The sequence below is a fragment of the Myotis yumanensis genome, unplaced genomic scaffold (genome assembly GCF_028538775.1).
Source record: "Myotis yumanensis isolate MYYU_CA2020_CCGP unplaced genomic scaffold, mMyoYum1.0.hap1 SCAF_6, whole genome shotgun sequence".
NCBI classification, from domain to species: domain Eukaryota; kingdom Metazoa; phylum Chordata; class Mammalia; order Chiroptera; family Vespertilionidae; genus Myotis; species Myotis yumanensis.
Genome location: NW_027223757.1, coordinates 45,749,772 through 45,776,264, shown reverse-complemented (window position 1 = coordinate 45,776,264; position 26,493 = coordinate 45,749,772).

Sequence of the window (26,493 nt, the reverse complement as noted above, 5' to 3'; positions counted from 1 at the left end):
TAATGACTATTTTCTCTTGATTTCCTTAGATTTCTTAAATTAATTTATTCAAAAAACATTTATCAAATGCCTAGCATTGATCAGGCACTGGGGGAGAAAATCAGATTTGGTTCTTGTCCTTATGGAACTTTATTTCTACTGAATATTCTGTGTAATAGATTTTTTTTCTCTTCCTCAACTGATGTCTAATGGAGGTCCAACTATGTAAGGTGAAAAATTGCAAAGTTGTTGTAGTATGGCAGGCAAACTCATTTAAAGTTTCCTTTTTATTGAAAAAAAAAAGAGGCTGCATAAGCTTGGATGTGCATTTTCTTTGTAAATATGGGCATGAACAACTGAGATTGTAAGCAATAGGAGTATAAATGGTGGATATTTGGACAAACATGGGAAGTGTGTCAGTATATGTGTGTGCACAGGTGTGTGTGCTTGTGTGGTGTTGGTACAGAGGTTAACATGGAAGAAAGAGAAAATCAGTTGCTTGTCACAAAAATACCAATGTTGTAAGGAAAAGCTGACAAATGGGGAAGAGATAATGGCACATAATACAGGAAGAGAAACAGAAAAAAAAAGCACAAAATAAGTTTGAAAAACCATGGTTGAAGGGCTATGTAATCATATTTGAAAGTCATAAAAATCCTGCATTACCTTGTGTGCAGAGTGCTAGTGATTAGGAAGGAAAAAAGCTAGGAAACATTTACTGTTAAATTATTATTTAGCTAAGGCATTAGTCATGAGTAATTTTTGTTTTCTTTACTTTCTGTTTTTCCATGTCCTCCACTACTCCTTCTCCTCAACCCCCTTAGTGTAATTAGTCCTTTAGGGGAAGTTAAACATACGAGAATAGGGCAGTAGGGCATACGGCAGGACCCTTGTCCAAACTATCTTCCCCACCTGACATTTTGTGGATCTGATTGCCTTTGTGTAAACTCTGCCACTGAGTGGCTGCACCTAGCATGTAAATCACATAAACTTCTGGATAGTTCAATATTGAAGATATATCAGAAAATTGGAGTAAGTTCAGAAAAGAGTGCCCAACTGAAAAGGAACTGGGGGAGGGGAATAACTTATGAGTTCATAAGAAGATAAACATATTGTGTGCATTATTCTAAACATATTACACAAAATTCTTCAATGGAAATATGTTAAATAATAAACCTCATAATTTCAATGAAATGTAAATACATTCTAGCTGAGATAATATTTAACTTATTTAAAATTTGATTGTTGATTAGAAATTAGATATTAATTATTGTTGCTCACCATTTATTACTGATGATGAAAAATCCTGTAATAGTCATTTATTTTTTCTAGTAATTTTATAGGAATAGTATAATTTTTAAAAAATATGTATTTTTATTGATTTCAGAGCAGAAGGAAGAAGAGAGAGAGATAGAAACATTAGTGACGAGAGAATCATTGATTAGCTGCCTCTTGCATGCCCCCTACTGGGGTTGGGCCTGCAACCTGGGCAAGTGCCCTGACCAGGAATTAAACCAATGACCTCTTGGTTCATGGGTTGATGTTCAACCACTGAGCCATGGAGGTCTGGCATAAATAGTAAATTTTTTTTATGTTAACTGTGACTCAGATTATTGTGTTATTTTTATTGAACAAATGTTTATTTTCAATGTTAATTAGCCAAGCTCAGCAGTTAATGAAAAATATCCAAAATTATACAATGTTTGTGAAATTTCTTTATACAATGTCTGGCAAATATTAGGCTCTTGTTAATATTTCAAAACAACAACATAAAAACAAATAAATACCAGAAAATCATATTGGCAAAACTGCTATATGTTTATAATCTGAAGGAGGTAATAGCAAGATGAAAGCTAAAAATTGATAATTTCCACATTCACTCATTTCATGGGGGTCTCAAAAGGATAGAAGCAGAGATCTGATGAAATTGGGAGCTTTAGCCATTGCTCCTTTAATTGAGGAATAATTAAAAGAAATGGAAAGATACCTGATTCTAATGATAGCTGTATTGATATTAAAATAATGTGCCATTGAATGCTGTAATTCATTGTCAAATTGGGAATTTGAGTCATAGTTGACTATTTCAAATATAGTATATTACCAATTCCTATGCAAGATGAGATAAAATACCTTATCTTAAAAATGTTTTTATAACATTGGTTACAAGTTAGATTTTGATCAGAAAAACATTTCATAGTTTTGGAATTACAGTTTGGCTTCAGAGATCAGTGTTTGATTAACAAAGATTTTGCAGATGCAGGTTATACTTTATTATAATTAATTGACTGCTTACATTATTATGTATAAGTACATGTATTAGTTCATTGTACATAATTGTTGAGCTCATTATATGCAAAGCTCAGTATAGAGAGAATCTGTTTCTCTAAATTGTCGCATTCTCAGACTTTAGATGGGAGACCCAATTTTTAGCCACTGCTATTTAATTTTTACTTTTAATTCTTCAGTCCATCTGGACTTTGTTTCGATTTATGTTGTGAGAAGATGATTTTCTAAACCTGGTTTTTGTCTAACTTACAGTAGTCAGTGTTTAATACTCGGTTTCTATTGCATCTTTAATCATTTGCTAGGTTCTTATATGCTCTAGAGTATTTTTCTAGGATTGTTTATTATCTATCAATTGGTTTGTTGATACTATCACCAGTTTTAATCATTGTGGGTTTATTATATATTTTAATATTTTATAGGACAACTAGTGGCCAGGTGCACGAAATTCGTGCACGGGGGAGGGGGTGTTCCTCAGCCTGGCTTGCACCCTCTCCAATCTGGGACCCCTCGAAGGATGTCCTACTGCCGGTTTACAGGGATCGGGCCTAAACTGGCAGTCGGACATCCCTCTCGAAATCCAGGACCGCTGACTCCTAACCGCTCACCTGCCTGCCTGCCTGCCTGCCTGATTGCCCCTAACCACTCTGCCTGCCTGCCTGCTCGCCCCCAACTGCTCCCTGCCACTGGCCTGCTTGCCCTCACCTCCCCTCCCTACTGGCCTGCTCGCTCCCAACTGCCCCCCTGCTGGCCTGCTCACTCCAAACTGCCCCCCCCACTGTCCTGATCACCTCCAACTGACCCCCACTCATGGCCTGCTTGCCCCCAACTAGCCCCCCTGCTGGTCTGCTTACCCCCAACGGCCCCGCTCCCCACCAGCCTGATCACCCACAACTTCCCTCCCCTCTTGGCCTCTAACCACCTCTACCTTGGCCCCACCACCATGGCTTTGTCTAAAAGAACGTCTGGAAGGTCTCCTGGAAGGTCTCCCAGTCTAATTAGCATATTACCCTTTTATTAGTATAGATCGAGCCTGGTGCATGGGTGGGGGCTGGCTGATTTGCCCTGAAGGGTGTCCTGGATCTGGGTGAGGGGCTGATGGCTGTTTGCAGGCTGGCCAAGCCACCCAGCAGGGACCCACACCCCATGAGGGTGTGGCCAGCCTGGTTGAGGGGCTGAGGGCTATTTGCAGGCTGGCCACATCCCCTTCAGGATGGGGGTCCCCACTGGGGTGCCTGGCCAGCCTGGGTGAGGGGCTGAGGGCTATTTGCAGGCTGGCCACATCCCCTTCAGGGTGGGGGTCCCCACTGGGTGCCTGGCTAGCCTGAGTGAGTGTCTTGAGCAGAGGCCACTGTAGCTGGAAGCAGGTACCTAGGATTTATTTATCTTCTATAATTGAAACTTTGTAGCCTTGAGCGGAGCCCACAGCCAGCCAGGGCAGGAGGGAAGCTTGGCTTCCTTCATCGCCAGGGACAACCCAAGTCTCCTGTTCACTCCAACTCCGTGGCCACTGCCATCTTGGTTGGGTTTATTTGTATACTTACTCCTGATTGGATGGTGGGCATGGCTTGTGGGTGTGGCTTATGAGTGTAGCAGAGGTACAGTCAATTTGCATGTTTCTCTTTTGTTAGATAAGATAGCTTTTGATAATTCATTTTTTTCATCAAATTTTGTTAGCTTTCAAACAAGCTTATATGTTTAGATACAATTTAAATTCATTTGCCAGGTAATAAATGGTTGTTGTTTTGAAAAATATTTTTTAAGAAATTCTGACATTGTTTTCAGTCTTTAAGTGTTCTTAGACATAATTGCTGTATTGGTGATATTAAGTATTTCACAATTCAAGACTTGGTGTATGACTTTATTCATTTTGAAGTTTTAGTTGTAAAGAAACCACAGATGTCCTTAATAGTTTTTCTTAGATAGCATATTTGTTTATGACAATTGAAAGGAGATTTTCTCCATTTTCATCTTTTGACTGGTTAAAGAGGAAAGCTATAGTTTTTATTTTTATCATTATTCTACTCAGTGACTAATATCTTACCAAGTCTACATTTTTCTTGTTTTCTCTTATTTTCATATTTGATGCAAGCAAGCAATAGTTTTGTTCTCTTCAACAGTTATATTGCATATTTCTCCCTCATATATAATTGTAGAACAATATTAAAAAATACACAGATCAATGTTGATAATGGTGAGGCTTGTGATGGAGTATGATACAAATGTTCCCAGTGTCTCACATTTAGGAGGAATTAAGACCAATCACACTTGGTCCATATATTTTAGGCATTGCTGGCAGAACAGTGTCTGTGGCAACTTCTCAGCTCTGGTGTTATAGTAGGAACAGACATTGACAATGCATAAATGAATGTGTGTGGTTGTGTTCCAATAAAATTTTATTTATAAAAGCAAAGTGCAAGTCAAATTTGGCCCCCCAGGACATAGTTTGCTGATTCTTATTTTAAATTGTTAATTCTGGTCTTCTGCTTTACTTGAAGCCTCATATTTTCATGCTATTTTTCCTTTATTGACTACATTTACTTTAATTTTATCTTTTTAAGTAGTTACATATGTATCAACTAATTTTTAGTAGTATAAGTAGGAATAAAATTGTCTATTTACTACCCACTGTATGATTAAGAAAATTTGATTAATTCACAAAGGAAGAACTGCAAATATTCAATAAACATGAACATATGCTTAGACTCACTAGAAGTGAAATAAAGAAACACTTCAAAAGAAGATATAGATATATATTTATATTTAAATGTATATTTATATGCCTATCAACTTGCCAACAATGAAAAGGCATTGCACAGTTATATATGTGAATGTCTGTGTATGTTGGATGGGAAGGGATTGGGAGGGGGAATTTCTGATAAAACTAAAGGAAGACTAAACATGGATTCTTTCTGGAGAGTAAGTTGGTGATACATGTCAAGGCCTTAAAGTTCATACTATTTGAACACCCAATTTATTTGTAGGCAATAAGGAAATAACCAGAAGAACACAAGGTATATTTAAAGTAATGATCATGATGGCATTATTTATAGTAGTAAAACAACATCAACCACAACTAGGAATAAAATTAATTTTAAACAAATTGGAATTAGTGTGGGGGGCTTCTGTTTCTTATAATGATGGATTGATAATGCAGACCATATCACCATAAAAACACAATGCAAAAAAATATGGAAGTGCAAAACATCTTAAATAGATCGTGTAGTTAATTAAATCATAAGGAAATATCAGGCCAATTATAGAGAAAGCATTAGAGTTTGCCCCAGTCAATCTTGGGTATGGTAAGCAGGAATTTTGACGAGAGTATGAAGCAGAGATTGAAGTTCAATCCCTATTGAATATCACACAACAGACACAGAGCTCTGGCACCCCAGATATTAGAAATAGAAAACAATTACGTTTTCTATGTTAATGGAGGTAAAGGCTAAGCTTAAAATTTCAGTAAAATCTGAAAATTTTTAATGATAATTGACAATTATGCAAAAGATCCAACCTGAAATTATAGCAACTAACATCAAAGTCAACATTAAGAACTCAAAGGCTGGGTTTACAAGCAAATTACTTAAGTTTGATATATTCTGAATCGGAGGATAGGTCATTAGAAACTATCCAGGATGAAATAGAGAGAGATAGAAATATGGAAAACTCAGAAAATAGTAAGAGACCTAGAGGACCTAATAAGATTTAGCATGTTTAAATTGAGTCCCAGAAAAAGAAGAGCAAGAAAACTGTGCAGACACAATTTTAAAGCAACAATGGCAGAAAATATCAAATAACCACTGACTTAGTTGATCTACTGACTTAAGAACTTGAAAGAAGCCACCAGCAAGATAAATAAGTTTTAAAAATCTACACTTAGATACCTAATATTGAACCTGAAGAACAATTAACAATATGAAATTGATTAAATTTAATGTAGTCTAACAATGGGATCCCATTCAGCAGATGAAGTTGATAATATAGGTGCAGGGTGATTAGTCTAAAAAGTGTTTATAACATATTAAATGGAAAACACCCATAATACAAGGCCAGTAAACCTTTAAACGTGTATATGTAAATAGAGGAAGACCTTGAATATACAATAAAATTTTCAATGTAATAATTTCTAGGTGGTGGAAATTTGGGAGCTCTAGCCCTAGCTGGTTTGGCTCAGTAGATAAAGCATCGGCCTGTGGACTCAAGGGTCCCAGTTCCATTCTGGTTAAAGGCACATCCCTGGGTTGCGGGCTCCATCTCCAGTAGGGAGCGTGCAGGAGGCAGCTGATCAGTGATTCTCTCTCATCATTGATGTTTCTATCTCTCTCCCCCTCTCTCTTCCTCTTTGAAATCAATAAAAATATATATATTTTTAAAAATAAATAAAGTTCACTCTAAAAAAAAACTTAAAAAAAGAAATTTGGGAGCTCTAAACCCATTAATAATTTTTAAATATTTATATATTTTTATGATTTGTCAATGACTATATTTTCATAGTGTAATTAAAAGTCAAATGGAATACTCACTTTGGTGAGAGGGCAGTAAGATAGATGCTTTTATACTTTGCCAGGGGGATTATATCTTGAAATAAATTGTGTTGTAAAATTAGATTTATGCATCAAAAACTGTAAAAGTGGTCATGCCCATTGATCTGGTAATTTAAGGTCTAGTTATGTATCCTGTGAAATTAAATATTTGAAGGAAGATCTTAAGTAATGCAGATTGATGCTCAATACACAAACCCTTTGCATAGAACACTCTTTCATTTGGTCTTTTTCAGGTCTCAGTTGAAATATTTTCTTCTTCAGAACAATTTTTCCTCCCACAGGAGTCCCTCCTCTGATATACACTGCATCACAGTTGTAATTATATGGGTTTTTCATCATTATCTGCATAATTGCAGTCTTCAACTGTACATATATTGTAAGTTTTTAGAGATAGGAACTATGCTGCTATCTTGTAAACTCTCTCTAAGAGCTTACAATCTTTATCTTGGGTTGTAGATAGTTAAACCTAAGGTATTTAAGTTTATGGCACCTAACAGTACAAAGCACTTTTCTTATAACCAGTTATCCTGATGATTTTTGCTTAAAAATTGCATTGTTCCATCTGTTTTGTCAGCCACTGATGTGTCATTTCTTAGAATGAGCATAGAACCTAGCAGTGCATGGAGACCATTTGCTTGGGGCCTTCTGTGGACCTGCTGTGGGTGTTGTGCCAAAATGGTTGGGGTGATATTGGACCCTGTTCTGGGTCTCAGTTGATTCATCTTCACAATGAAAAACTTGGACTAAAACATCACTAAAGCTTAGTTGCAATCATTACATCCTCTCAAATCCATGTTTACCCAGTTAAAAAAACAACAACAAGCAAAACAAATTCTTTTTTAAAAAAAAATATTTTATTGATTTTAAAGAGAAGAAGGGAAAGGGATAGAGAGTTAAAAACATTGATGAGAGAGAAACATCCATCAGCTGCCTCCTGCACACTCCCTACTGGGGATGTGCCCGCAACCAAGGTACATGCCCTTGACTGGAATCAAACCTGGGACCCGTCAGTCCGCAGGCCGACTCTCTATCCACTGAGCCAAACCGGTCAGGGCAAATTCTTTATTAATATAAATAAACACACAAATAACTGGCCTAATAATTTTGATTGTCTTAAAATGTTTGGGAAAAATTGATTAGGCCTAAAACAGTGATGGTGAACCTATGACACATGTGTCAGAGGTGACACACGAACTTATTTTTTTTGGTTGATTTTTCTTTGTTAAATAGCATTTAAATATATAAAATAAATATCAAAAATATAAGTCTTTGTTTTACTATGGTTGCAAATATCAAAAAATTTCTATATGTGACATGGCACCAGAGTTAAGTTAGGGTTTTTCAAAATGCTGACACGCCAAGCTCAAAAGGTTCACCATCACTGGCCTAAAACTTAATACCCATTGGGTTACCAACCTCACTATGCTTTAAAATACTAATTACACACACACACACACACACAAGCTATAAATCCTTTGGTCTATCTATTATATGTTTATAAGCTTCACTATAGTCTGTAAGCAGCTTGCTAAGAATCATAAGCAGGGAGAGGTGATTAGGACAAAATGTATGAAAAATTAAAAATATTGTTATTGATGCTATTCTGAGGAAAGCACATCCAAATGTATATTTTGAGAACTGTGAGACACCTGTCCAGCAGCAAAGCTTTAACAGGTAGGCTGTGTTTATATATGGTTGCCGCTAGGAGACTGCCTCTGCCTCCTAAGTGGTTTGTATAGCAACAGGGAGGACGATCACTCATGTTTACTTGTGACTGAGTGGTTTTATTGAGGATAGCATAAAACCCTCCTTTTCTCCTCTGCTTTCCTACTGCCCTGCTGCCACCAAATATGTGTTAAGAGCATTATCCAACATATCCCTCTGGATTAACTTTACGAAGGAAAGTCATAGAATATAAAGAAATATCAGGGAAGGAATGACAAATCAGCTACAAAACTAAATAACTTTATTTTAAAATATAGCCCAGTCTATTTGAATATGTGTGTATGTATAATGCACATGTAAAGAAAGTATGGTATATATATATATTATGCATGTATAGTATATGTACAAAAAATACTGAATATTTGGAGAGTCTTAGCCACTGGGTTGACCACTTTGGTGTTCTAAAGCACTTTTACTTGTTTTTTTATAGTTTTACTAGAGGACAGGTGCACAGATTCATGCACATTGAAAGAAAATTAATTAGAAGAAATATTTTAATATCGCTTTTCACCCTTTCTCTATAATAGAAGTGTCAACCAAATTCACGATTGACAATGACTGATCGAAAAACACGCATGCAATTGGTGCCAGCTAGAGCTTTATATGTATCATGCATATGTGAGTCAAGTTAGCCTTTTATAGATATAGAAAAAACTTGCTTAACTAGGCCTGCTTTCTGATGTAGCTAAACTTTTTCCAGCCCAGTGAAGCACCCCAATTTCTCTTTCAGGTAATTGTCAGCAACATAGCAGTAAATATCAACATGAAGCAGATTATTATTATAGATCATGCAGAGAGAACAAAGGGTAAAATATTTAACTGCAGCAGTGTTTGACTATATTCTGTGCAGTGAGGAAACCTGAAGTCATTTTCAGGGTACACCATTTCTTTTTTTCAGTCAGGTCAAGTTTCTAAACTTTCTAAATCTCCGTTTTCCAGCTAATGAAAAGAAAATAGGATTCCACCGAATCTCCCATCTACCTATTCCAGGACTTCTGTGAGGATCAAATGAGATGAGGCATGGGAAAACGCTTCACAGACATTTGGTTAAAGTGTGAAATGTTTGCACCTGGCTATAAAGCAAGTTGTGTTCCTGGGCTGAAGGAACTGCAAGGAGGCTGGTTGTCACTAGGGAGAGGAAGCTGGGCGTTGCTACATGACATCATTACCCAGCAACCACAGTGACCATTTCCGGGCTGGGCTGTGAGTTGCATTTTGCACCATGGGGTCTTGGAAGCGTAGGCTGCTATTTGGTGGGCTGTCACTCCGGAATGGTGGTGGGGCCTGTAACCCACTTGGGAGAAGTCAAGTGTTGCTTTGTGGGTGCCAGGTCCAGGTTCACCGCAGCTCCTGTGTTGAGTACCTGCCCTCTGGTGGTCAGTGCACATCATAGCAACCAGTTGGACGGTCGGACACTTGGTATATTAGCCTTTTATATACATATATGTGTGTGTGCATATATATATATACTAATATAGAATCATATATGTAAATACAATATATGGCCGAAACCGGTTTGGCTCAGTGGATAGAGCGTCGGCCTGCGGACTCAAGGGTCCCAGGTTCGATTCCGGTCAAGGGCATGTACCTGGGTTGCGGGCACATCCCCAGTGGGAGATGTGCAGGAGGCAACTGGTCGATGTTTCTCTCTCATCGATGTCTCTAACTCTCTATCTCTCTCCCTTCCTCTCTGTAAAAAATCAATAAAATATATTAAAAAAATACAATATATGTATCTATGTTTAATAATACATATAAATATCATAACAAGTAAAAGTGTTGTAGAACATCAGAGGAATTGGTTAACCCAGTGGCTTGTAGTCCTATATAATAAAAGCCTAATATGCTAAGTGTCTGGTCGTCAGTTGGCTGTTCAACCAGTCAAAGCATAATATACTAATGATATGCTAAGGCTGCTAAACTGCTTGCTATGACATGCACTGACCACCAGGGGAAAGACCCTCCAACCAGTAGGTGAACTTGCTACTGGGGTCCGGCTGATTGGGACTGAGTGAGATGGGTCAGACACGCCCTGGAGCTCTCCCATGGTCCCTCCCCAGCTGGCCAACCTCCTGTGTCCCTCCCTGGTCCCGATCGTGCACTGGTGGGGTCCCTCGGCCTGGCCCGCACCCTCTCACAATCCAGGCTGAGGGAACCCCCCAAATGCACAAATTTTGTGCACTGGGCCTGTAATCTCTCTATATAAAAGCCTAAGTGACCAAACGACTGATCGATTGGTCACTATGATGCACACTGACCACCAGGGGACAGACACTCAACACAGGAGCTGCACCCTGGTGGTCAGTGTGCTCCCACAGCCAACCTCCCGTGACCCCTCCACCCCAGCCAGCTGGTCCCCATGGCCCTGATCAGGCCACCTGGCCATCCTCCTGCGGCCCCACCTCCCCTCCCTCACCCCATCAGCCAACCTCCCATGGCCCCCCTCCACTGGGCCTACCTCCCACGGCTCCGATCAGCCCCAGCCTCAGCCAGGCAGAGGGACCCCACCTGTGCACAAATTTGTGCACTGGGCCTCTAGTTCTTAATATGTATATTATATGGAATCTGGTTCCAGTCATTCACAATGGAAGCACTGCAGTCAGGTGAACCATTTAATGGGTTTTAATGCAAAGAAATTCTTATATTCTGAAATATATATATTTTTTGGACATACTGCATTTTCAAATTCATTAGTTACTTGAACATTGAAAGGATTGGTAAAATCTGATTTTGTTAATAAAGTTCAGTCTAACTGACAGAAATTCTGGCTGTGCTGTATTATTTACTAGGCTTCACATGTGGAACTAATGCTAAATTGCAATGTTATATCCTCTATAGTCTCCTAGTATTTTTTAATAGGTCTTACTGAGGCCTATTAAACCAGTCTTTTTTTTTTTAGCTGAAAGTCCTTTTTAAGGACATTGTACAATGTTTTTGCTAAAGTTTAGTAGTTAAAAAGAAGCGATTCTCATTGATATGTAAAAACATTGAAAAAGAAATCATTGCATTTGAAAATAGGTTTCCTATTGCTTTTTTTCTCTATAAAGTTTTTATTCTGTGGATCTTGCATTTTCTCTATGTATGACTACCAAAAGTAAACTATGTAAGTTGTCTAACATTGTCATAGCTTTTTGGTAGTGAAAATTTTTTTAAAGAAATGTGTAATAAAACTAATCAGTAAAAACATTTCTGTAGATTTTAGCAAAGCTAAGTGATCTTATTCCACCCTAGTTTCCATATGTGTAAACAAATGCAGCAATACCTCACAATTATTTAACTACTATGTACTTTTTATTTTACTAGTTTGTATATATTGTTAGACCTTCAATGTATTTTAATAACAGTATCTGACAAAACAAGCTAAGTCACTGAAGGACATGTGTATCCTGAACAAAGTTCAAAGGACTGAGACTCTGTGGGCCTGCAGTGGGCAATGGATGGTGTATTTTCTTCTCTACAGATTTCAATAGATATGTCAGTCAGATCTCAAGATTGTGAGAAAAATTTGAGGAAATATTGCCCTGAAGTAAATTTTAATTTAGGCTGAACAATGTTTAACACAAGCTATTTTGCTTCAAAGTGCCAGTGTGAGTGAGTTATGTATGGTGGCTTCTTCTTACTTAAAGCCTCTCATATAAGAAGAATATTATTTTGGCCAACATTTGGTTAGTTGTGTTTACTCCTGTTTGCCACAGGTAAACTGGATGGAACATCCCACAGCTCATTATAGAGATAAGAATGCTCCATTCCTGAAATCAGATGACAGAACTAGTCATGGTGCGCATTGTAATTTTAGTGCAACTGTACATTTCCAAGCTGTTTGAAGTAATGCTTACTAAGCACTGAATTTGGACTGTCAGATGCTTCAAGGGATGGTAATTAAATAAAGGCAATTCTGTGGTTGTGTGGAGTTAAGCCAATATCTGGTGTGTTCTAGGAGTCTTTTCTAGAAAATTTTTATTTTGAAACTTAAGTTTTAGAATGAGTACATTTTGTATTTATTGACTAATCTTGCATTAAAAGTGCACTTTCTAGGATGATCTCTGAAAATATACACCTTTGTTTTCTTGTGATAAGTCAATGTCCAAGTCACTTAGCAGAGAAACAGTACTGCCCTATGAAATGTTATTTTCCTTCTCTCAAGTTGTATGGTCAGTTACTATTTATTTTATTCTTTATTGTTGACAGTATTACAGATGTTCCCCCCACCCCACTTTGCCCCTTCCATCCAGCCCCCACCCCACCCCAGGCCTTCACCACTCTATTGTCTATGTCCACGCACTATGCATATATGTATATAAATTCTTTGGTTAATTTCTTTGAATCCCCACCACCACCCAGTGCCCTCTGAGATTTGTCTTGTCAGTCTGTTCCATGCATCCATTCCTCTGGACCTATTTTGTTCATCAGTTTATTTTGTTCATTAGATACATTAGAGGAATATATATATATATATATATATATATATATATATATATGTATATATATATTAGATTTTAAAAAGTTTTTAAAATTAGATTTTTAAAAGTTTTGATATCTTGGAGCTGGTGCTTGTATGAAAATCTGTATACAGTAAGGTGGATAGTTAACAAGTTAGTGTCTCTTCAAATAAATATTTGCTAATTCATGCTGTAAGATTGGCATAGAAAGGAAACTGGAAATACAGAGTTTAGGTGAGTCAGGGAGGTGGCTTCTAACCAAGCAGCTATTATATGCTTGAAAAATGCAGAAACTGAATTAGTCTGCAGGCCCCTATCAGCTTGTTCTTGGAGAGGCTCCCAACCTCTAACTGCATCATGGCTGCAGCATCATTCTCTGTATCAGACTATTTATTCCCCATGGCTGTCTCAAAGATAGTCCCTGGCCAATATTCTTTAAATCTGTCACATTTACTTTTCTAAAAAAATAAAGTAAAAAAAAAAAAAACCCCAAACTTGTTGGGAAATAAAAACAGTACATGTACTAAGTTATTTTTAATGTTTTTGTATCTGTAGTTGTTAAATAGTTGTATGTGTATGTGTGTGTGCGCATGTATGCACATGTATGACTAAAGAAAGCTATTAGGATTGTGAGGAATATACTTTACAAAGTATAGCTTTTCTATGAAACATCTAGAAGAAAGATAATAGATAATGATGTGGTTGTTAACATTACTATTTTCAAAAATTGAAAAGGGATGATCACTAGAAGTCAGTTTGGCATTTTCCTATATGACATCCTATTAAGGGCTCTGAATCTCAGTTATGCAGTTATATGAATTTAAATCCAACAGAGATGATGTAGCTTTTACACAATTTTCTTCAGTTATAAGAACCATAATCATTGCAATGGGATGCCTTAAGCCTGGGTCACTTAAATCATTTCTGAATACAGCAGGCACTCTTCAGGGACACGCAAGATGGAGAAGGCACCTGTTGCTCACTGCATCTTAGTGTCACTCATAGAGACTTAATGCAGGTCAGTCTGTTCAGGAATCAGTTATGGAGAAGAATATAAAAATGCTGCAACTTCACAAACACACTAAAATATACGTATAGAGAAAATATTTTTAAAAGGTTAAGCAGTTTAGATTCACAAAATATTTAGATATTCTCTCAATGTTAGTCTTGAGAAAGTAACTGAATGGGATATAATAATGAAGATGTAAGTATTTACATTGACACATAAATGCTGTCTCAATATATAGGCTTCCTACACTTCTGAATTCCAATGATATATAGTAGAACTTTGAGAATTAAGATAGACAAGAGGTAAAAATTTGTGACATTGGGGAAAATATAGCTTGCTGAAATTATATTAGACATAAATAGCTTTTTAAAAACTGGAAATTTTGGAGATTTTAATAATTTTTGTCTTTAATTTTTTAACAAACATTGTGCATGCTTTTATGGTAAAGAGGGTCATAAGGAAATTTTCTTGATCCTTGTCCTATATTTACATTTTCTTATGTATTCTTCCTTAAATGTCCTTGTTAATATGAACATAGGAATGAAATAAACAATGAGCTCATGATATATTTTTCTATGCATAAGTACTTTTAATTCCTAATTTTTACAATTAATAACTTATTTATTATTTGTATAACTTTATTGATTTATGCTTCTTTTATTCTATTTTTATTGTCATTGCTTTAGTATTTTTAAATTAAATGATCACATCTAATAAAATTTCCTTTTCTCCTCTCCTACTGCAATTTTTTATGGATTAAGTTGTAAATGCTGTACCTTTGATGCTTGACAGGAATTGTGGTCATTTCAGTGGAATAGTGAGGAGGACTTCACAGTGCAAGCCAGTCCTCTACATGGTCATCCAAATGTTTCTGATATTCTGAAAATTCACAGCTAACAGCCTTTTCTGGAGAAATAATTATCTTTTCTTGACAAAAGACTGGCGATGTTTAGCTAGATTGACGTCATTTGAACCCTTCCAATGACAGAAAGAAGCAAAGTGGTGAACAGAATCTAGACTTCAGGTCTCCAAACCTCTGTTTTGATAACTTTTCCAATTCTTTTCACTGGTGTAGTGAGTTCCAGTGGTTTGGCTAATCAAGGAAGCAGATAGTAGTATACAATGAGTTTTATTGGTTGGTGCTTTGGCTGGTTTCCACTGGGGGAAGTCCGTCACAGCAGGAGACCTTTCAGAGGCAATGTACAGGGGGCCACTACCCAGAGGGTAGGAGAACAAGGGGGAAGTCATGAGAAAGAGGAGAATAAGAGAAAGTGTTATGAATGTAGGTGATGTTGCTCAGCAGCACAGTGGAGTCCCTGGGTCAGAGAGCTCTAAAAAGCAGAAGCAGCTTGGGGTCTTTTATAGCCACGAAGTTTATCTGTAGCTAGTAGATATGAGGTGCCATTTTGTGGGGTATGCAAAGCAGGAAGGCTCTAAGAGGCTAAAACTGTGCTTATTCAGACTATATTTAAAACAACGGGATGCGTAAAAATGTAGGGGTTTTTGATGCCAGTGGGGTTTGGAGCTAATAGGTCTCACCTGCTATGAAGAAGTAAACAACAGTGAGTCAATGTACTTAAGCCATCTTTGCTTCACTGATATAACAACTGGGCCACGCTAGTTTTTTTTGTGTATGTGTGTTTTATCATAACATGCTCAAATACACACACACACACGCACGCACGCACGCACACACACACACACACACACACCACTATAATGTATAACATATACATGTCATCTATATTTGTTAACTTTAGCATTGTTTAACCTTAATAAATTTTGTTATAATTGCTCCAGATTTTTTAAAAGCATATGTCACTAGAGTTGAATTCCTCTAAGTACCACTACCTAGAACTATCTCTTCCTTGCCTTCTTTACAGGGAATATATAAATAGCCCCATGCTACATATATATAATTTAAAAATAATTTATAAACTTGTTTTGGGATGATTTGAAACTTTATATAAATGATAATATAATGTACATAACCTTCTGCCCTCTTCTTTCAGTTTATGAGATTGATCCAAGTGGATCCAATTGATACTTATAGATCAAGTTTATTGTTTTTACTGCTAATAGTATTTCATTGTGTGAATATAACATGATGTTTTTTAAAAAAATTATATGGATGTTTATTTAAGTTGTTTCCAGCTTTTCATTTTTGCAAATGATACCTTAGAGTATGTTTCTTGATATATTTTCATATGTAAATGTTGCTATTTGGCTATTCTATTGGCAAATAATTCCCAAACACCCTATGTGCACAGATTTTGGACTGTATTGAAATTAGATATAATTCCTATTCTTTTTTAAAAAAAAATAGATTTTATTGATTTTTCACAGAGAGGAAGAGAGAGACAGAGAGTTAGAAACATCGATGAGAGAGAAACATCGACCAGCTGCCTCCTGCACATCCCCAACTGGGGATGTGTCCGCAACCCAGGTATATGCCCTTGATTGGAATCGAACCTGGGACCCTTCAGTCTGCAGGCCGACGCTCTATCCACTGAGCCAAACCAGTTCCAGCTAATTCCTATTCTTAATGCATTTGTAATCTTAATTTAATCATATATATATATTTATATGTGTGTGTATAAGAATGACTAATATTTTATAGTTTAATTTCATCTGTAATTTTACTAAATTTAAATTTATTCCCAAGTAAGGGATATTATCAATGACATTGCTTGATTTTTTTCCCTTAATCTTTGGTTTTAGTAATCTTCCAAAGTGCTGAGGCAGATGTGAATGACTGAGTTACAGTTTTGTCTTTAGGAGAATATTGTGTTAAAGAGTCTTTCTGAATTTCTAGCACTGTCACCTGCTCAGTTAATGATTTATTAAATATATCAGAGCAATTAGAAAAATGAGATTTAGAAAAATGTTATCCACTACAGCTCAAGTAATTCAAATTACTTTTCTAGGAGATGTATATTGGGAAAAGTCATAGCAATACATGACATAGTAAGGATAATGATCAATATAAGCTGAAAATTTCTAATGGGAAATATACACAGAGCTTTGGAATTGCATTTCAAATCACTTCTTTTCCAGCATTTATTGTATGCAACAAACACATAGAAAGTGTTTAGCTAACACAGGTAGTTTGAAAATATTTTAACATTTTTATCTAAACAAATGTCAGAATTTTTTTTTAAATGAAAAATGCTAAGTATAATAAAAGCATATATTTATGCTCTTGGCAGCCAAATGTGCTTTTTAATGGAATTTAAATAAATGGAATTTTTATGACAAAAAAAGCAACAGTAAAAGCAGTGATTATGTTTTTCATAGTTCATTTGCCTTCTGTGCCCTGCAGACCTTGTGTGGAGGAAAATGAGATCCTGAGTGAAGTCTACAATGTCATTGACTCTGAAGAAGGACTCAGAGACCCATTGGTGTTTAATGACCCTTGCTGGCCTATGCAATGGAAACTGGTATGATCTTCAGAAATAGATGGTTTTTTGGCAATGTTAAGAAATATTATTTCCATCATATTTTAATGCAGTAGACGGACACTTTTATGCACTGCCTGCTTTTATCTATTGGTTTTGCAGAGAGGGATTTAGTAAACTTTTAATGAAATGTCACTGCCAGCTTATTAATAAGCACTAATCCTTTTAATTTGATTGCATCCTTAAGGTTTGATTTACTCTATAAACAATACCAGTAAAAAAACCTAAGACATTTAAATTTGGTGTGTGTGAACAGACTCATTATATAGGACTGTTGTTGCCATCCAGGTTTGAAGTTCTTGTTCTCACATAACCAGAATATATTCTAATTCCATCAGTAATGAAAGCACGCCTCTTTGTCTTTGCATATTAAGTGGATTGCACAACAAACTCTTTTTCAATATGCTTATAGTTCTACATTGCCCTGTCACTTGTATAAGATTGTGATAGTGGAAAGGTCTGAGAAAGCACACATAGTTTTTGAGTGTAAAAAAGTTGTAGAAACCACTGAAGATTTTAAAAGGAAATATTTACAGTGTGAGGATAACTTGGTGATATATCGGAGAGAAATTGAAGATCTTGTTATAGCCATTCTTAGGTCTGTAAATTATATTGTGTTGCAGAGGATCTAGTGTCATAAGATGAGAAAAAGGTTAAGTGTGTTTCATCATTTTCATGGAGATAATGAGGTGAGAAGTGGGAAACTGTTGTGGTAGCTCTTTTTTATGTTGATCATTGGCAGTTACCAAGCTTACTATATGAAAAGAACAGAAAATCCATGTTGGAAAATGTCCAGCTCACTTTTGTGAGCTTCAATTCATCTTTAAAAAGTGAAACATAGTTTGGAAAACTCTAAGACATCTATAAGACTATATTTGACATTTCAGACAAACAAAAAATCTCAAGCAGAACAAAAAATTGTGGATTGCTTCAGTTACCTGAAAGTGAGATAATCAGCGATAAGTTAGTAGACTAGAGCTAATTAGAATTATGAAAGTCAAAGACAAAAAAGAATTAAATTAAGAAAAAGGAGTGAGGGAAGGTGGCTAAATGAAGAAGGGTATGAAGGGGGTAAAAATTGTTAAACTTTATTTTGTTTGTTTGTTTTTTACCTGAAGAAGCAGTACAAATTAAGATGAATATTTAATGCTTACATATATGACACTTTGTAGTTAGTCACCTAGCAAAGAATAATTTTTCCATATTGGTTATTAAATGCCAAGTTCTTCTATACTGAAGTCAAGAGTTTCAGAAGACACATAGGGAAAGGAGGTGGAAGGCAAATGACATAGGAAAGATAATAAGAATTGAGGATGTGAGGGCGATCTGGCTGCGACATCTGTCACCCCATTGATCGCCAGGGTTGATTCGGCTGATCTGGCTGGCTAGGCGGGTGTCCCCCTCCTCCCTCACCGATCCATGTGCGTCCCTCCCGAAGCTGCGCGCTCGGTTGAAGAGGACGACCTTCCCCCCCCCCCCCCCCCCCCGAGGAGAGGACCGGTCTTCGGTCAAGGGTATACGAGTAGCTGCGCTCCCCTGCTAGAACCTCCAAACAAGCTCTCAAGAATTGAGTAGCAGTCAATAAAGTGACAGGGAAATGAAGACAAGTCTTAGAGACTCTTAAACAGTAAGTCCACTTAAACACAGAGAAGAGAGATCATGAAAGGAAAAGGCAGAAGACAGAAGTAGTAGGATAATTCTATTCCATTTTCTAGGGTATGAGTTAGTAGGCTTTTTCTGCAAATGACCAGATAGTAAATATTTCAGGATTCATGGGCCATGTCAATCTCTGTGGCATATTGTTGTTATTGTCTCAGTCCTTTAAAAATGTAAAAACCTTTCTTATTTGGAAGAGATTCCTTGTAGTACCCATGCAAACCTTAATACAAAATTGCAAAGAAAGATTTGCAGTTTGTAATTGGATGTCCTGTCTAAAACATGTTCAAAGCAGCAGACTAAGCTGTGTAAGAAAAGCCATCCTCTGATGAGAATACCAAATTTACTTCAGTGAAAAACTGAGTGGCACAGGTGGGTTGTGCTGCCCTGCCAGAGAATTTGAGACCTTATGCTGATTCCCACCCTGTAAGTGGTCTTCCTTAGTTACCAATTTCTCCCTACTTTTGCAATAAAATATCAGAAACAAATACATCCAAATATATAAACTAACTTTTTTCTTTTTTATCTAATTCTACCACTATTGTTATGCTTGCTCACGGAAAAATCATTGTATTATCATAAGCCTATCTGAGGACATCCATCGTATTCTTTTGCTAGACACTTGCAGAATTCTGCTAATATGAGGTAATATTTCTTGCTTGTTCTTATCTTAGGATATTTTTAAGAACTTATTTTTGAGAAATTCTTTTCAGACGTTTAAATTTCATTCTTGATCTAGAGATTGGCATAAAAATTTAATACTGCTCTCCTAAAATTGTGCTCAATGTAGGTGTTAAGAATAATTAGAGATTTTTGACTTAATATTACATTTTCTGAAGTACTGTGTTCTGTAATAAAGTTTCTTAAGATCTTATCTGAGATTTTTGTGAGCATGGTAAAGTGTTCTACCATGATATCTAGAGTAAGTAGCCTAGAGAAGTGAAAGCTAAAAAGGAGAAGACTATTTTTATGAGATTAGATAGGCAAAAATAACAACATCCATTTTAACTGATGCTCAAAGCTCAATAGAGATTGATAAGAAAAGTTACAGCAATGTAATTTTCAAGAAGGTAAGGTTGTCTATTTATTTTCTGCTTTAAGTTTCAATTCAGAAATTAATTGTGCAGAGAAAAGTGTTGTATCTGTACATCCTATAAGACAATGGGCACATGATCCGAAAATGAGTTGACATAAACTTCCATAACTAAAAAAAGTATCAGGAGTCCTGGTCAATGTTCTAAGTGGTTAGAGCATTGGCCCATACACTGAAGGGTTGCAGGTTTGATACCTCTTCAAGGGCACTTACCTGAGTTGCAGGTTTGATCCTGTCCTGATCGAGACACCTGTGGGAGGCAACCAATTGATGTGCCTCTCTCACATCGCTGTTTCTCTCTCTCCCTCCCTTCCACTCTCTCTAAAAACAATGGAAAAAATGTCATTGGGTGAGGATTAACAACAATAACAAAAAAAATATTAGGATAATCTCAATATCTGAGCCAGCGCTCCTCTCCTTTCTCTATCTGATCTCCATGCCCAGGCAGATTGCTACAGCACAGCCAGAGGACGAGGATGAGTATGATGTTGAGAGAGGTTCAGCCTATGAGTTTAAAGAGAAAAGGGAATGTTTGATCATGTTAGCATGGCTTTTTAAATAATAAAAAACTTCAAAAATGTTTCTAGGAAGAGTATAGGCTTTAGGGTGAGACAAATGTAGATTCAAATGCTGGATCTACAATGTGCTTTCTAGACTGTGATTTTCATGAACATTTTAATCTTCTGAAAAATCTGTTTTCTTATCTGTTAAGATGAACATAATGATAACATACTTCACAGGATTATTCTTAAAATTAAATGAGATTATGGACACAAGGATGTCACAATTTTTGACATGTAGTGGGTAGTCAATGAACAACTTGGCAGCTGGCCAGATTCATTTCCTACCTACAATGGGTTAAACTTCCAGTACATAAGAATAAACTATGCTGAATGCTCATTTATCAACAACACTAGATTACTAAAGCAATACTAATACAGGTTATTAATAATTCTTGTGTTATAACAATGGGAATAATGTCTATGGTGATGGTCTCCAAAAAAGTGTTTACCCCACAGAAAGTGCATGAGCATATCATGAGAGTCAGGAAAAAATCCAAGACCTTCCATTTATATATTTTTTAATATTTTAAAGTTTTAAATTTTTCTGAATGTATTATATTTCACATAATATATTAATATATTAGTACATATTTTTGTTTATAAATAATTAAATAAGCATATAGTACAGGTGTATGCATAAAACATTTTAAATGAGAAGACTAATGACCAGAATGCTTGTTCAGCTGATATATTCAACAAATACTCATAAAGTGATATCAAGATATTTTTATTGAGTGTGCTATATGAATAGGACTAGGCATTAAGTATTTGAAGATGAGGCAGATATGGATTTTAACTTTAAAAATCTTAAACTCTAAAAGAGATGATAGCATATACTAATACATTACTATATTAATGGAAAGCCATTCTATTAAGAACGCAAAATTAAAATAAGTTATTTCTGGCTTGAGGGAGGTGATAATATTTGAATTGGGAATAAATCTGGGAACACTGTAACCAGAAGCATGAAGATAGAAAAATATTGTATTTTTTTTCCAGAGAAAGTATCTTGAATACTTAAATGAGAAGTCCAGACTTCATCCTATACAATTAGAATTTTATAAAAGACTTTTGATTGAGTTATGCTTCAATATTATTAATTTATTATTTTAGCAATTCATTTGTGAAACATTTGTTTGTTAAATACTATGGTCACGCCCAATGCTAAGTACATGAATGTGAATAATATGCTGTTCCTGTTCTCAAAAGATTCATAGTTTAACTTAGTGAGATAGTCATGTAAACATACTCACTGCATTTTATTAATGTACTAGAGGCTCGATGCACAAAATTCATGCAAGAGGCTCGGCCCTCGCAGCCCCAGCTACTTCAGCGCTCACAGCCCTGGCTGCCTCGCAGCCCTGGCGGCCTCATGGCCCTGTGGCTCCACGGCCCTGCCCACTGGTCATTCCGGAAGGTCATCTGGAAGGGCATGTTAGCTCCTTATTATATAGGATAACAAAGTTTTGTGTTGTTACAGTGGTTACAACACAGGGAAGGAAACAGCTTATTCTGTCCAGGTATGTTAGAAAGGCTTTACTGATTCCAGAGAGAAATACAGTGGAACCTCTGTTCTTGAACTCAATTCCTTCTATTCCAGACCCCAAATGACTCCCTGTTTCTTGTATACAGTATATGTCTAATCTATAAATAAACACTTTAAAAACAGAAAGGGCATGAAATGTAAAAGAAAATTTAACCAAAAAGGAAATGAAACGTATAGTAAAAAATGAAAATTTAATAATAACAAGCAGCACCAAAAGCAAGCAAACAAACAAACAAACAAACAAAAAACACATGAAAATATTCACAGCTGAATATCCTGAGATGTTACTGGTAACAGCAATAAACTGACTCATACTCCTTCATTCTCTCCTTGTTTGTTGCCTAAGGGACGAGTGACTTATCATATAGGTATCAGCATGAAAGGTTTGTCGGGTTAAGAAGTAAATTGTTTGAGATGGGAGACATTCGAGAAACGAGGTTTGACTTAAGCCACCATTACATTCCAAGATAGAAAGGCTGGGGTAGGCTATGGCTTTTTCTCATGTGGATGGAACCTGGCAAAACAGTGATGGAGAAAAGGTTGCACAGTCAGTTGGGCCCAATTCCTCAGGACCACATATGACAACAACATAAAGCATTTGTTCTTTGTCCTGTTGCTCATGGAGATTAGAGGCTTATGAGAGGAAAGTAACTCCATCATCGTTGCCTCCTAGAAAGATGATTTAGGTAGCAGGTTGAGTGCAGAATAAAGGAGACAAAGACTGGAGGCTAAAGAGGACAGTTAAGAGATACCTACAGTTCAGGAAGAGGAAGACACTTGGACCTAGGTAGATAAAGTGAGGATAACGACAAAAATGCAGAGTGAAGCCATAATTACGAGGGTGGTATTGATGAAAATCTTTGATAAATCTGGAATTGAGCATTAAGGAAGGACCTGTCCAGAATGATTTGAGATTGTTTGGTTTGGTGACATGGAGAGTGATTGTATTAGTCTGCTAGGACTGCCGTAACAAAATAACAGAGAAAATAAACAACAGAAATCTATTTCCTCACAGTTCTGGGGTCTGCAAGTCCAAGATTAAGGTGCCAGCAGGGTTGGTTTCTCCTGACGTCTCTCTCCTTGGCTTGCAGACAGCTGTGGCTTCTCACTGTGTCCTCACAAGGATTTTCCTCTGTACACGTGCAACCCTGTGTCTCTTCCTCTTTTTACAAGAACTCCAGTCCTATTGGATTAGGTTCCCACCCATATGACCTCATTTAACCCTAATTATTTCTTTAAAGGCCCTATTTTCAAATACGCTCACAACGCAGGAGGGCTTTTAACAAACAAATTTAACAACGTTGCAATTTATAAAAAACAGGTAAAGTTTGGTGGTGTGGTTCAGTTAATTATGTGCATGACAGAGTGGCTAAGATCTGTCTGTGCAATATTTTAATTGAGAGGGAAGGGACTAAAATATTTCATAATTATAACAGTATCATTACCCATGCTTTAATAATAAGGGCATTGAAACTCATAGCACTGAGAATAACAGGTAAGCATTTAGAAATATGAAAGATAATGAATTATGTTGTGGGCATTATAATTACAGATTTGCTTATGTAGCAAATGTTGCAAATATAGCAAAGGCACATTTATCTTACAATGTAACATTTTGCTCACATCTATATATATAAAAGCCTAATATGCAAAGTGTCCCCTAGGGAGTTTGATCACTTGCTATAATGTGCGCTGACCACCAGGGGGCAGCGCTGAATGAAGGAAGGGCCCGGCCAGCAGCCGGCAGCCACTGGGGACCCTGCCTGTGCATGAATTTGTGCACTGGGCCTCTAGTTTACTTATAATCATCCATATTTCTAAGTAACTTGTCTTTGGGTCTTTGAGTCTTTGTATATAATAAATATCCTATAGTAAAAGGCCAGATGCCATAAGTGTCATGACCGGAACAACCACTTGACCAGTCATCGTGAGGTGGCATTTACCACCTCTTGGTCCCTCCCCACGCCTCCCCACTGCCCGCCTGCGAGTGGTTGCAGGCACATCCCCAGTAGGGGGTGTGCAGGAAGTAGCTGATCAATGTTTCTCTCTCATCGATGTTTCTAACTCTCTATCCTTCTCCCTTCCTCTCTGTAAAAAATCAATAAAATACATTTTGTTTTGTTTTTAAAAAGAAGGGATGTTAAGACAGAGATGAGTAAAACCAAAAGAGTTTACTTGTTGGAGCATAAAGAAAAATGTTATTGAATGTGGGCAGTGCTTAAATAATATTTCTGCATTCCTTTGAATCAGTAACGAAGATATTGTTGTTAATGAGAAAAAAATAGCAAATAACATTGGGGAAAGAAACCATACTGCAATGGACTGATGAGTGAGTGGATGTTGAGGAAGAGAAAACCCTGAATGGAGAACTATAGAAGTCTATCTAACCCACTTATTATTGACTTCCTGAGATAATGTGGATGGCTTTTGGAGTTCCAGGTACCTGGGAATTCGAGCATTGATGATACTACATTGATGATGCTAGTGTAAAAATGGCAACCAAGAGACAATGAAATTACATTTTTAAGATGAGGAAAGAAAATTACTGACAGCCTAGAATTCTATTCCAAAGGAAAAAAGTATCCTCAGGAGTGAAGGTGAAATGAAGTTACTTTTAATCAAGCAAAAACTGAAAGCATTCTTCATCAGCAGATTCATACTACAAGAAATACCAAAGTATGCCCTTAAGGCAAAAAGAAAATTATCTTAGATTAAAAATTCATAAAGGTATCTGAAGCATGGATTATACTGTCTTTCTCCAGAGAAGATTTACCCTTGGTCAGAGAAATTAGCAATCCAGGATCACCTTAATCCTAGCTCAAGGATCAAGATGATTTAAAGTTGGGCATCAGTCCCTGAGGGAACTACTTATAGTCACCCTGACTCCTAAAACAAGAGAAGCTCATCTCCTTGGACTTAGAGCCAAATTTTTAAGAACTACAGATGTCTCTGGGAGAAAAGTAGCCTCCGTTGCCAGAGTTAACTATACAGGTTTCAGCTTCTCCAGACCTTGGCCTTCAATTCCTTGTTAGCTTTCTAACACACTCAAATGTATGCATATTTGCTCAGGTTTTCTAGTATCTCTAGCAGGAGTATTAGAAAGAATTATATAATCCACTATTATCAGAAATAGATGTCTGAAGTTTATGTTATGGAAATAGCTAAATAACCAATCTTTAAAAATGTAAGTTGCTTTAACACAGTAACATAAAAGAAATAGGACCATCACAGTAAAGTTGTCCCTGGATGTTCTACTTTTGTCATAACTACAACAATAAATAGCCTGAATGGGGAGCCATCTGTTTTAAGGGTGAAGCAAAATTCTGTCTTTCCTGATGGTCAGAATTTCTTTCTATTAGTGTCTCAATTTCTATGTAAAGTATTAAGATAGCAGAAAAAGAACACATATTGAAGAGAGGATATACATTTATGGCCATGGAACATCAACATTTTTTTTACATATAGTATGTTATGATAATAAATGGAAACATTGCTATTGATTTTTATCTGATTAAAAAATATATATATATTGCTACATATTATTTCAGATATTGTTCTTTGTCTGCATTATATACTGTGTCCATATTATACATTATATCTTCTTAAACATGATTAAAATTTTTAAATAAAAATGTATCCATGCTGTAAAGACTCTTCCATGCTTATGTTTTATACATCTCAGTAATCTGTTCACCTTAGTTAATTTAGTTCTAATTAATCTCTTAATAATTGCTCAGTGTTCCTTATTTGAACAAGTACTTATTGATAATCTTCAACTAGTTTCTATTTTACTATTTTATAAACATTGTTCTGATGTCAGGAGGACTCTGTCATTGTATGGTGAGTGGAGTTTGATGGGGAGTTCACCATGGAAGACACCCCAGTAGGTGAAATCTTTCAGTAGGCTGCTCAAGTATCCAGCAATGCTGTTTTTTAAAAATTGCTTTTCTATTATTTTCATCATGTTAGCGGGATTTTATAGAGAACATGCAGACTAAAATTATTATTGAAATGGGACATTGCTCCTCTAAGGGTTAATGGGAAGAAAGATAAAAATACCTAATGTTCTTCTTAGAAATGGACTGGCTTGGAGGGATGTTGCCAATGGAGGCTATTGACATTTTGCTCATGCTAAAGGAATGCCAGGCTACTGGGTTAGTGTGAGGAATGGGATACTAGGCAAAGGCAAATGTGCATA